The 12367-nt window shown below is 43.3% G+C and overlaps 1 protein-coding gene across 17 annotated transcripts in view; it reads left to right on the plus strand.

Moving 5' to 3' along the window:
- Positions 1-12367, plus strand: part of C9H11orf87 (chromosome 9 C11orf87 homolog) — a 642485-nt gene that overhangs the window by 36807 nt on the left and 593311 nt on the right. Inside the window, exon 1 of one of the 17 annotated variants that reach the window (XM_021102342.1) lies at positions 7775-9925. The exons of the other annotated variants lie outside the window; for them this stretch is intronic. The gene's annotated coding sequence lies outside the window, so the exon portion shown is untranslated. Of the gene's footprint in view, positions 1-7774; positions 9926-12367 lie in introns of those variants that run through there. 17 annotated transcript variants of the gene reach the window in all.

A 12367-nucleotide genomic window follows, 5' to 3' on the forward strand; every position in this document is an offset into this window, starting at 1 on the left:
TATCCTAAATACTGAGGATCTTTTCCCCCAAGCTCATTAGAATATATGGAAGATTAGAAATCCAATTAAAACAAGGTCCCAAATGACGTTCTTTTAATGTGTCTGAGCTTAGTATCAGGTAGGCCTGAGGAGATGGGATCTAAATTCTATTCTGTTTGCATACTTATGCAAACATTACTGCTTTATTTCATGCACCAAAATAACTTTTTAATAGGCTTCCAGCATGGAAAATTGTGTGCTGTTAAAATGGAGGTGATTTCTCATCTCCTCATGTTGGCCTGTAAGGAGAAAACGCTCATGTTCATGTGTGCACATGTATATGCACAGACACGTGTGCACAAACACACACAGAGTGAGTGGAGTTCCACTTCAGTCTCTTTTTAAACCACGCAGATTAAAACCCACCCCTCATCCCCAGTTCTGATTCCAGAGCAGAATTGTTTGCTATCATCACTTGAAAGCTAGTTTTCGGGTGTTTACACCACGTTATTAGCTTATGTTAAAGGCTGACACGTCTCTCAGGCAATCCAGCAATAGGCATGTTAAGCCTGCAGCGCACTGTGCTGAGGAAGATGTAAAAGATGCTAGAGGTGGAGTTCCTGTCGTGGCACAGTGGTTAACGAATCCAACTAGGAACCATGAGGTTGCGGGTTCGGTCCCTGCCCTTGCTCAGTGGGTTAACGATCCGGCGTTGCCGTGAGCTGTGGTGTAGGTTGCAGACGCGGCTCGGATCCTGCGTTGCTGTGGCTCTGGCGTAGGCCGGTGGCTACAGCTCTGATTACACCCCTAGCCTGGGAACCTCCATATGCCTCGGAAGCGGCTCAAAGAAATAGCAAAAAGGCAAAAACAAACAAACAAACAAACAAAAAAACAAAAACAAAAACAAAAACAAACAAAAAAAGAGATGCTAGAGGTAAGGCTGGCCCCTGCCCCTCCCCTGGGCTGGCTGGCAGGCTCACTGACTTAAAGTAAGGGCTGCTGGAGGCTAACCTGGGGGATCCCAATGGCAGAGGAAGTGTAGCCAAGAGAGTCCATGGGCTGAGGATGCCTCTTGGGAGCGTCTGCTCTCCTCACAGCAGCTCCCTCTTTCTGGAAACCACACTTTTCATCCACAGGGTCACAGAGTGGCTCCGCTGGGTATCTTGGAACCCACAGGCTGGCCCTCACTCTGACAACAAGCATGGATGCCTAAGCCAGATTCAGCCAGTTGGCTTTTCTCCAGTCTGTGGGACTGACCCCGAGGCTGTGAACTAGGGCCATCTTCTTCTTTTCTGTGCTTTTAAATTATTTACTACTTACCTTTGCATCACTTTTTTTCATAGCAGTGCTACAGGATTTTCAGTGGTAACTTAGCTTGTTTATGTTAGTTGCAGATTTACTTAGAGGACACTATTTATTCTTTTTACAGAAAGTTTTTGACAGGAAAATTTAAGGATATAGACCAAAGGTAAGACAAGAAGCCATTATGATATCTTTTTGGTAAATTCCAGATGAATTTGAGATCAAACCTTTAAGTTGCTCAGGCCAGAACTGAAGCAAGGTGTGGAGAGGGAACAAAAAGACGCAGTGAGTCCCACTGACCTCTTTCTAGCCACCGACCCAGAGAAGAGCCTTCACATACTGGTTCATCAGTTTCACAGTGTCAACCAGACACATCTGTACCTGGTCCCTTTTTCTGTCTGAGAGATGGAAACCTGCAAGCATTTGTGTTAACTTGAAACCTGTTGATACTTAAATGATAGCAGGAAACTAGATTTAAGTATGAGATATGAAAGGAATGTGATTCGTTTTTATTTGGGGCAGTCTTCTAATATGGGGTAGAGAAAGAGAGTCTGTCTCTCTTAAGACACAGAAGAATAAAGCTGATGTTTGAGCCGAAGGCGTTCTTATACATCTTTTATCTGTGTAATACACTCATCTTCCCGCACACTTCTCCACTTGGCTTCTGTAACCAACAAAATAAAGAGTTCTAACTAAGGCACATGGTTCACCAGACAAGCAGGTCCATCAAGAGTGGATTTTATGGGCAATACCATCAAATGAAAACCCAATACTTTAGGGCAAGAGAATTGTTTAGATTCTCCTAATGAGAAGGGATCCAGAGTCTAGAGAGTTTTCTTTTTTTAAAAAAATATTTTAAATAATAGTTGATTTACAATGTTCTATCAATTTCTGCTGTACAGCAAAGTGACAGTTATACACATATATATGTATATATATACACAAACATTTTTTTTCACATTACTCTCCATCATGTTCCATCACAAGTGATTAGATATAGTTCCCTGTGCTATACAGCAGAATCTCATTGCTTATCCACTCTTACTGGGTTTGTGAGGCAGGATCAATCTTTTCTGTGACTGGCCTGTGGGAAATATTGATCATTATTCTGGGCTTCTGCCTGCCCTAGCACTATAAATCCTTTCCTTGTACGTGAACTCTAGGTAGAAATATGATTTTATAAGAGCCTGAGACACCTTCTTTAGTTCCTATTATAGGTGAAAAACAGAAAATTGGAAATATATAGAAATGTACAAAGAAGAAAAAAACCCTGTAATCCTACTGTATAGAGGCAAACAGTTTAAATATTTTCTTATTATTAAAAAAATCTTTTACACAGCAAAGGAAACCATAAAAAAAAACAAAAACAAAACCAAAAAGACAACCTACAGAATGAGACAAAATACTTTTGAGTGATGCAAGTGACAAGGGCTTAATCTCTAAAATATGCAAACAATTCAACAGCAAAAAAAACCCCAACAACCCAATTGAAAAATGGGCAAAAGACCTGAATAGACACTTCTCCAAAGAAGATATACAGATGGCCAACAGGCACATGAAAAAATGCTCAGTATCACTAATTATTAGAGAAATGCAAACCAAAACTACTGTAAGCCACCACCTCAGAATGCCCATAATTACAAAGTCAACAAATAATAAGTGCTGGAGAGGGTATGGAGAAAAGGATACCCTCCTACACTGTTGGTGGGATTGTAAATTGGTACAACTGCTATGGAAAACAGTATGGAGGTACCTCAGAAAACTTAATATAGAACTACCGTATGATCCAGCAATAATCCCACTCTTGGGCATATATCCAGACAAAACTTTGATTGAAAAAGATATACGTACCTATGCTCTTTGCAGCACTATTCACAACAGCCAAGACATGGAAACAACCTAAATGTCCTTTGATGACAGATGAATGAAGAAGATACAGTGTATGTATACGATGAAATACTGCTCAGCATAAAAGAAAACTAATGCCATTTGCAGCAACATGGATGGAACTAGAGACTCTCATACTAAGTGAAGTAGTCAGAAAGAGATAGGCAAATACCATATGATATCACTTACGTCTGGAAACTAATATATGGCACAATAGAGTCTTTCCACAGAAAAACTCATGGACCTGGAGAACAGACTTGTGGTTGCCAAGAGGAAGGGAGTCGGATGGACTGGGAGATTGGGGTTAATAAGTGCAAACTATTGTGATGGAATGTGATGGAGAATAACATGAGAAAAAAAAATATATGTATGACTTGGTCACTTTGCTATATAGTAAAAAATTGACAGAACACTGTAAATCAACTATAATAGAAAAAATAAAAATCGTAAAAAAGTCTAGTTGTATGTATGTGTCCAGATAACTATATATATCTAAATATCTAGCTAGGTACAGTGACCTAGGCAGCTATCTCTATGTTATCTAGCTATCTAGGTAGTCAACTCTATTTATTTTAAATTTTCTTAATAAAAATGAGATTATATAGTACTTACTGTTTGCTGACCTCTTCTCCCTTTGCAGTATATCAACATTTTTTTTATGTTGTAAAAATGGTCTCCTATATCTTTACTTCTAATGACTGCATTGCGTTCCTTGTATAGATATACCATTAGCTATTTCTCCTGTCCCAATTATAAATAATGTTTATTAAGTAACTTTATAGATGAATCTTTGTACATAGTAATTTCTTTTTTCTTTTTTTTTCTTCTTCAGTTTGTTTTAATTTATTCTGAAGTAGCATGGATTTTATGTTTGGTGAGGAATAATAGTAATTTCTAAAGGAAATAATATACTATACTAATATAATATACTTTATATATTTTATATAATATATAAAAACTGCATTGGCCAATTGTAAACTGCAAAAGCTAATGTTTGCTAAATTGCCTCCTGCAATGGTTATACCATTTAACTTTTGCACTAGTGCATGAAAGTGACTGTTTTCCCAAACTCTTGCCAACACTACGTATAGGCTTTTATGCAAATATGGTTGGTTCTGTCATTTACTACCTGTTAATTTGGTTGAATTTCTTAGTTTCTCTTAATCTCAGTTTAGTAGTCTATAAATTGAAAAAAAATATTTTCTGGGGCTATTGTAAGGGTCTAGTAAGTTAATCTATGCAAAACACATAGCACTGTACTTGGCAAATAGGAAACATCCAATAACTGTTTAGTTTTTAGAGGTGACAAAGGGGTGAAACAATCCAGAGCATGGTCTTGGAGCCCAAGTATCTGAATTAAAATTGTGTTTTTAGCACTGTCTAGTTGTGTGACTCTGGCTAAGTTAGTTAACCTCTTTGTGCCTTACTTAGTCCCTTCGCTGTAGAATGTAGGGGATAATACTAGTAACTTCCTCATAGGCTTGTTGTGAAAATTAAATGGATGAATTCATGTAAAGTACCTAGAAGAGAATCTGGTTCATAGAAAATACTTAATAAATATTAGCTATTGGTATTTTATTTCATCTTTACCCAATTCATGCATTTAAAATGTTTAATTTGCATTTATTTGGTTATTAGCAAATTTAAATTGTTGAAAAATTACGTATATTACCCACATATTTCTCTTGAAAACTGCCTGTTCATATTCACTGACCATTTTTCTGTTGGGAGGTCTATTTTCTTTTGGATTTATGAGAACTTTTTTTTTCCCCCCTTTTTACAGCTATACCTGTGGCACATGTAAGTTCTTGGGCCAGGGGTCATATTGGAGCTAAGCTTTGGCCTAAGCCATAGCTACAGCCACACTGGACCCAAGCTACATCTGTGACCTGTGCCACAGCTTGTGGCAACTTTAGATCCTTAACCCACTGAGTGAGGTCAGGGATCGAACCTGCATCTTCACAGAGACAACATTGGGTCCTTAACCCACTGAGCCACAATGGGAACTCCAAGAGCTCTTTATATATAATATTTATAAAACCTGTATCTGTTGCAAATATATCTTGATTTATTCCTTGCTTTTAATTTTTCTAGCCTGCTAAGGAAGTGAGATATGGCATGACTCAATAGAAAAAGGCGAAGAACTCCTCCATCTGCATCTTCTCCCTCATGGCAATGACAGTTCAGTAGAGAATATGAGTCATATACAAATGGAAATATAACACATAATGAGAGGCAACAGAAAACTTAGTAATAAGTGGTATTAGTAGTAGTGGTGAGAACCATCTACTTTGCAAGTAGCTTGTTCCATTGTGAAGATCAGATGATCTCTTTTGGCATCTTGAGTTGGTGAGCAATAGTCACCGTTGAAGTGTTTGTTATGAAGGTATGTTTACCCTCAGTGTATTGTGAAGATTGGATTAGAAGATGGTTAGAAGATGATTTGTAACCGTGAGACCATCCAGGAGAATGTCTGCCATAATCTGGGAATGACGAGGTGAAGATCTGTGTTAGGAGGTGACACTGGAGCCTGAGTGGCCAGGGAGTCTGGAGAATGTAGTTCTCAGTCGTCTGGCCTTGTGATACAGGTGAGAGCAAGATGGGGGAATAGCCGACAGTCTGGCACGGTTGCTGTTTTGGATACGGTAGTGAGGAAAGTCCTTTTGGAGGCGGAATGTCTTAGGATGCCTCCAGATTTTGTTCCTCTCTTTCTGTCTCACTAGGACATGTCATTATTCTTCACCATCACCTCTGAGGCAGCCACTTTGGAGATTTCTCTTTCTCTAATCTTATTCTCCTAAAGTCCATTCCCCACGCTGCATAAAAAGCCTAGGGTCTTGTTATTACTCCATCCTCTCTTCTCAGACTGCCAGTACTTTCTAGAGAAAGTCTCTGAAACAGCGTATCACTTAGCTGTGGAAGGGCTGTATTTTGAGGGCAGAGAGGGTCCTAGAATGGAAGCGAGGGCACCCTTAGAGGGACCATCTGTGAGACTGGATGGTGAACCTTGGAGTGGGTGATGGACTTGAGCTGATGTGGGCAAGGATGTGGAGTCACAAGTGCCAAGAGAGGCGACTTAAGGTTCAGGAAGGGGGACAGTAGGGGTTTATAGACATGGAATGATGCTTGACGGTGGTTGGGAGGAGTGGTGATATCTAGGGGAACCCTCCACTCCCGCAGCTTCCTGTGGCTGGGCAGAGAAGGAGAGCACTAGCTTTGTAGGGACGCTTAGAGGCCAAGGAGTTAAAATGATTGTCAGTGTGGGTTTGGAAACCTTGAGGATGGTGCCGGGGGACATCCTAGAGGAAGGTAGGCTGGGAGGTGGTCCAGGGGAAAGGTGTGGGCCAACATCTCTGTGCCTTCCTCTTTTGTGCAAGTATACCTGGTTCTATCATTTATTAACTGCTAATTGGAAAAGAGAAAAGGAGGAAAGGAGGTTGATGCAGAAAGGAAATGGGACTCGAGCACCCGTCTGCTCTGTCTGGCTATGAGGATACATCCGTTCACCAAAGAGAGTTGGAGGGAAGTAGAGTCAGAAGAAAATATTTGAATCGTGAGAACCTGAGCATGGAGTGGAACGGACTGGTCTGCTTTGAACCCTGACTCCTCTAAATGCTCACTGGGAACTCAACGTCCTGAGCCTCACATTTCTCATTTGGAAAATGGGGATAATGGTTTTTGACTTACACTGTAAATCAGAAAGCTGTAGGAGAATTTTATGAGAAAATATACAGAAGTGCCTGGTATGTCATAGGTGTTCAATAGGGATTCTACGAGGATTGGTTTTCTGTGGGGAATTTATAACAGAAGGATGGTTCTAAAGAGCCAAGGGCAGAAACTTGTGGGCTGACCTGAGTTCGCTGGAGTCTGGCCCCTCTGGGCGCGATTGCAAGTGCAGGCAAAGAGAGTTCGGAGATAGATGTGAGGTCTCTGCGGTGATTGTCATTTGCAGGGTTGGGCGGTGGGAGGGGGAGAGCTTAGCAGAAAGGCCATCGCATCCTGGCAGCTCTTGGAGACACAGGCGAGGGAGTAGGGGGCACCAGGCTGGAGTGGACAGAGGCCATTGCTGAACCATCTGTAAACTTGACAAGGCGGAAGGAGCGGGGGCCTGAGTTCAGAAGTCCTGGCACTGACTAGTCCTGCTCCCTCCACCTAAACCAGCCAAGGAGCTGCGTGACTTGTGAGCAAGTCACACATTTTGGCACGTGAGAGTGGTCTGTCGTCTGTTCAGGGCTGTGCAGTGTTGGCCTGGGGGTGTTAGAGGACAGCCCTGCGCCCATGTCAGACAGGAACACATTCACATGGAGAGCAGCTCCGGCTCACATGCTGATGCCATCAGTGACACTGACTGTTGCCTTTAACAAAACAGACTTTATTTATTCATGCATTAATAATTTTTTTTTCTTTTTGTCTTTTTCTAGGGCTGCACCTGCGGCATATGGAGGTTCCCAGGCTAGGGGTGTAATCAGAGCTGTAGCCACCGGCCTATGCCACAGCCACAGCAATGCTGGATCCAAGCCGTGTCTGCAACCTACACCACAGCTCATGGCAACGCCGGATCCTTAACCCACGGAGCAAGGCCAGGGATCTAACCCCAAAACCTCATGATTCCTAGTTGGATTTGTTAACCACCGAGCCACAACGGAAACTTCTAAACTTTAGTTTTTAGAGCAGTTTTTTGTTCCTAGTAAAACCGAGAGGAAGGCACAGAGATTTCTCATATGCTTGCTGCCCCCAGAGGGGATGTTTGTCACAATCTAGGAACCTGCACTGGCACGTCGTTCCCACTCCAGTCCCTAGTTTACTCTTCTCTTGTACATTTTGTCGGTTTGAACAAATCTGTAATGACATGTATCTATCATTATAATATCACACAGAGCAGTTTCATTGCCTTACAAATCCTGTGTTCTGCTTATTCTTCCCTCTCGCCCTCAGCCCCCGGCAATTGCTCATCCTTTTACTGTCTCCATGGTTTTGCCTCTTCTGGAATGTCACTTAGCTGGAATCCTGCCCTGGACCCCAGCCTTGATTTTAGAGTTGGCAGAGGACTATCATAACAATAGCAACCCTGAGAGGCAGGTATTCTGGTTTGTTTTCTTATTTATTTACTTATTTTTGGCCGCACTTGTGGCATGTGGAAGTTCCCAGCCTGGGGATCAAACCCGAGCCACAGTGGTGACAGTGCCAGATCCTTAACCCACTGAGCCGCCAGGGAACTTCAGGCTTTCTTCCCCCCATTTCATAGTCCAGACACTGAAGGCAAAACCACTGCAGAAGGCCACACAGCAGGTGAGGGGTGATCCCAGATCTTCAGATCCGTCCTCACAATCAAGCCTTCCTGGTGTGAAGGGGAGAAAGCTCTGATGATGGTGACTCATTGTTGTCCTGTTGGCGAGGCTTTTCTCTGGGGCCCTGCATGATTCTTTCTTCCTTTACGTGAAAAACATATTCCAGATACGCAGTTTTTCTTCTGCCCCTGTTTCAGCCAGAAAGCTGATTTTCTATTTGCTCTGAATCTCCCATTGAGATACTGCTGTCTCCTTTTCTGCCACATCAGTCCTGAAAGACACACTGCTGCCTTGTTGATCTCCTGATGTCTCCCCAGCCCAGCCACTCTCCCCATCTCATGTCTGTCAGTGATGGCTTCTCAGCACAGCACACAGCCTTCCTTGGAAAGTGGTGACCTTCGCCATGTCATTCCTTCTGAATCCCCATCTCTCCCCGCACCCCCTTAGATGTAGTATCCTGTGATTCATTACAGTTAGCCAGACTGTTTTGTGAATGCATTCTCTAACGGGGCAGGTCCTGTAAAAACCCTGGTCCCGTTCCGTAAGGCGTGGAGCAGAGCCGATGGAGGGGCAGGGAGGTGGGGTGGTCTGAGCTGCTGTTGCAGGAGGAGAGCATCCACATTACAGCCTGCCTGGGTGCGAGAGAGCAGTAGGTATGCACTCAGGAGCTGGGCTCTTTCTGATTCCGTCACCCCCTGGGTGATGGGGGTCAGGGCCTGCCTTCAGGAGAAAGAAAGTAGAGGTTTGCACTTGCAAGCGTGAGGTGTTTTAGTGGTTCCTTGCGTAGGCCGATGGCCAGAGTCCCCGAGGAGTCCCCTTGATGCCCTGGTTCCACGGAAGACCTGGGGATCTTTGCACAGCCTCAGGGACGAGTCCCTCAATCGAGATCAAATTTTCTGCCACCCCTTGGAAGGGGCCCCGGCACTGAAGTTAAGTTGATATGAAGTATGTGTGGAAATATGATGTTCTTGCTGACCTGAGTTTGTAGACTGAATCATTCCTGCTATGTCCTCAGCCTGAATCCCCATCTCCTCAGACCCAAGCATGTCTTATCCTTAAACACTCTCTCTCTCCTTTCCAACGTGGCCAAGCCCCTTCTGCTTCCGAGCAGAACTGCTTTTCCGCTTCAGTGCCTTTGCTCGGGGCCCTGAGAAGAAGCTTCTGAACAAGGTCGTTTATGGGTAGTGCACTTTAACTGTGCAACCTCACCTCTCTGCAAGCAGGAACAGGCATGTGACACACAGACACCGCTGAGGAGTAGTTTCAAAATGGCCTGGCAGGAGATCCCTGCTCAGCAGGACTGCTCTGCCTTGGATGGGTCTGGCCAGCAGCTCACTCCTGTTCTTGGTAAATCTGAATGCAGTGAACAGAAGATCAGCAGACCCTGGCATGTGAAGTAGCCGAGGCATAAAGGAGAAGGTGCAGGTAGCAGGAAACACCATGCATCAACAGAAATCAGAGGGAATGAGGTAAAAACATAGCAGTGATGGGGCTGTAGAAAGATGAGAACAAAGGAGATAGGGCATGAGAAAGAGGGTGGAGAGAGAAAGCAGGTCAGAGAGGGGGCTCATTGCATTATTAGTGTGGTGGATACCTAAGACAAGGGGCAGTGGATCTACTGCTAAGAGAACACAGGGTAACGGAGCGCTCGTGTTGGTCCTTGAATGTGCCACATGAGGTCTGACTGTCTTGCCGCAGAGATGGCTTCCTGGCTTTTATTTGCCCGTGAACGTTTATATTAAATTTCCATTAACTGTACAACCTTTAGTCCTTCAACCTGAAAGAACTCCACACAGTTCTGAGGTCCGCCCTGCCCAGATTCCTTGCCTCCCTCCTCTGCGTATGGCTAATTTCTATTCTTGCTTTAAAACTCTGTTCAGGTGCCCCCCCTGCTTTTGTCTTCTCCCCTTTCTCTCCCCCAGGCTCCATCCTCTGTGCTCCCAAGACTATGAATGTCTCCATCACCGTGCTTTCCTCACCATGTCGTAACCATCTATCTATTGTCCCTATTAGATGCTTGCTTCTTAATGGCAGGGATTACATCTACTCATTTTTTAATCCCACTAGCAAATGTCAGAACTTGAAACTGAACTCAAGCCCTCACTACTAAACTCATTACTACTGCTTTTTCCTGTCTCCCAGTAGATTTGTTCAGCAAGAGATTTTTCCACACGTCTTCAAGCTCACACAAGTACAGGCATCTTTATTTGCTGAAACCTGTATACATATCAGAGTAAAGCACAGTTACTCACTACGTTCACGTTTGCTTGATAATTTCTTAGTTGAAAAATAAAATACACAGAGAAGATACTTTCTTACTGAAGAGTAGTATGGTTGATAAATTAGGGTTAAGCAAGTCTTTAGAATCTATTCTCAGGTACAAACTATGTTAAAATATACCAAACACATGTGTGGCAGAAAAGGTCCAGAGATTTATGGTGAGCTATGAATGAATCAAAGAAACATGATTCTGGAAGCTTGGCTTCAGAAAACTTAACATTGCCAGGAGGAGAAATGGGGAGCCTAGCTACAGGGCTGGTAACCCACTGAATAGTTAAGGGAGGTGCCTAGGGTCTGAAATTAAAGACAACATCATTCTCAAGGCCATGCAGGAGAACCTTTTTTACCTCACCCTAGTATGGGCCTAGTCTATGGAGTCCTTGCTCCAGAACCTAAAACATATTTTGTAAGCCTTTGTGTAAGCCTAGGAGGTTCTGAGAGATGGGATATTGTCTGATTTTTTTCTCTGTCATTATCCCCAGCACCTAGTACAGTGCCTGGCGCAGTCAGCACCCAAGGAAGGTTTGTTGAGTAAATAACTTAGTAGGATCCGGGGAAACCAAAGCAGATTTAGCAATAAGTGGTGTGCATGTCTTTTAGAGCAGATAAACCTAAAGACATTTGCATTGTAGAATGGATGACAGGGAGTTCCCATTGTGGCTCAGCGGGTTAAGAACCTGGCATATTGTCCATGAGGTGGCATAGGTCGCAGTTGTGGCTTGGATCTGGTGTTACCATGGCTGTGGCTTAGGCCGGCAGCTGCAGCTCCGATTTGACCCCTAGCCTGGGAACTTCCATATGCTACAGGTGCGGTGGTAAAAAGAAAAAAAAAATATGGTGGATGACAGGATGGATGAGACAGGTCTTCTTATCTCCAAGAAAGGTTGCATCCCCACTTTTCTTGTCTAGTGGATATTTACAGAGAAAACACTAAGCTTTAAATGAGCTAGTTTAAGCTAGTGACAGGGGACTAGCGGAGTGAGATGGACTTTGGAAGAAACTCTTTAAGTCTTGATTCTGTTACTATTTATTAATACATTCTCTCAGTAACCATTTTTTGAACATCTACCTCATGTCTTATTGACAAGGCCTTACTGCTGAGGAGCACTTGAAGGCCTGGATCTATCTGTAGAAATTTGGGAAAGCTGGTGGCATCACCTGAAGGGAGCCTGCTGCAGCCGGGCAGGATCTAGGACCTACTGCACATAGAGAGCCTAACGTGACCAGAACCTGCAGTTGATGGATGGCTTCAATGAAAGGGTAGATTAAAGTGAGGAAGCATAAAACATGATCATAGGGCTCATAGACCGTTATTTTAACTTAAAAGATACAGACGCATTTATTTGCTGATTGTGGACACAAAGCCTTTGAGTGTGGGTACTTCATCCTGGAGTTCTGCACTATCTTTTTGTATAATCATATCCGCAGCACATCCATCATCTGTGACTTCTGGTTTCAGTTTCTGTAAGATGGAATGAGAATTTAACACTTGGAGGCAATCTGTGTGCAGGACACTTCCACATTTTTTTATAATGCTCCCCCTCCTCTAATCTTTTAAAAATTTCTCCTTCACACCCAGTTGATCAACAGTTTTAATGGCTCAGTTTTATGAAGTCCTTCTAAAACGTTTG

This window comes from Sus scrofa, chromosome 9 (assembly GCF_000003025.6).
Source record: "Sus scrofa isolate TJ Tabasco breed Duroc chromosome 9, Sscrofa11.1, whole genome shotgun sequence".
In the NCBI taxonomy this organism is placed as follows: Eukaryota; Metazoa; Chordata; class Mammalia; order Artiodactyla; family Suidae; genus Sus; species Sus scrofa.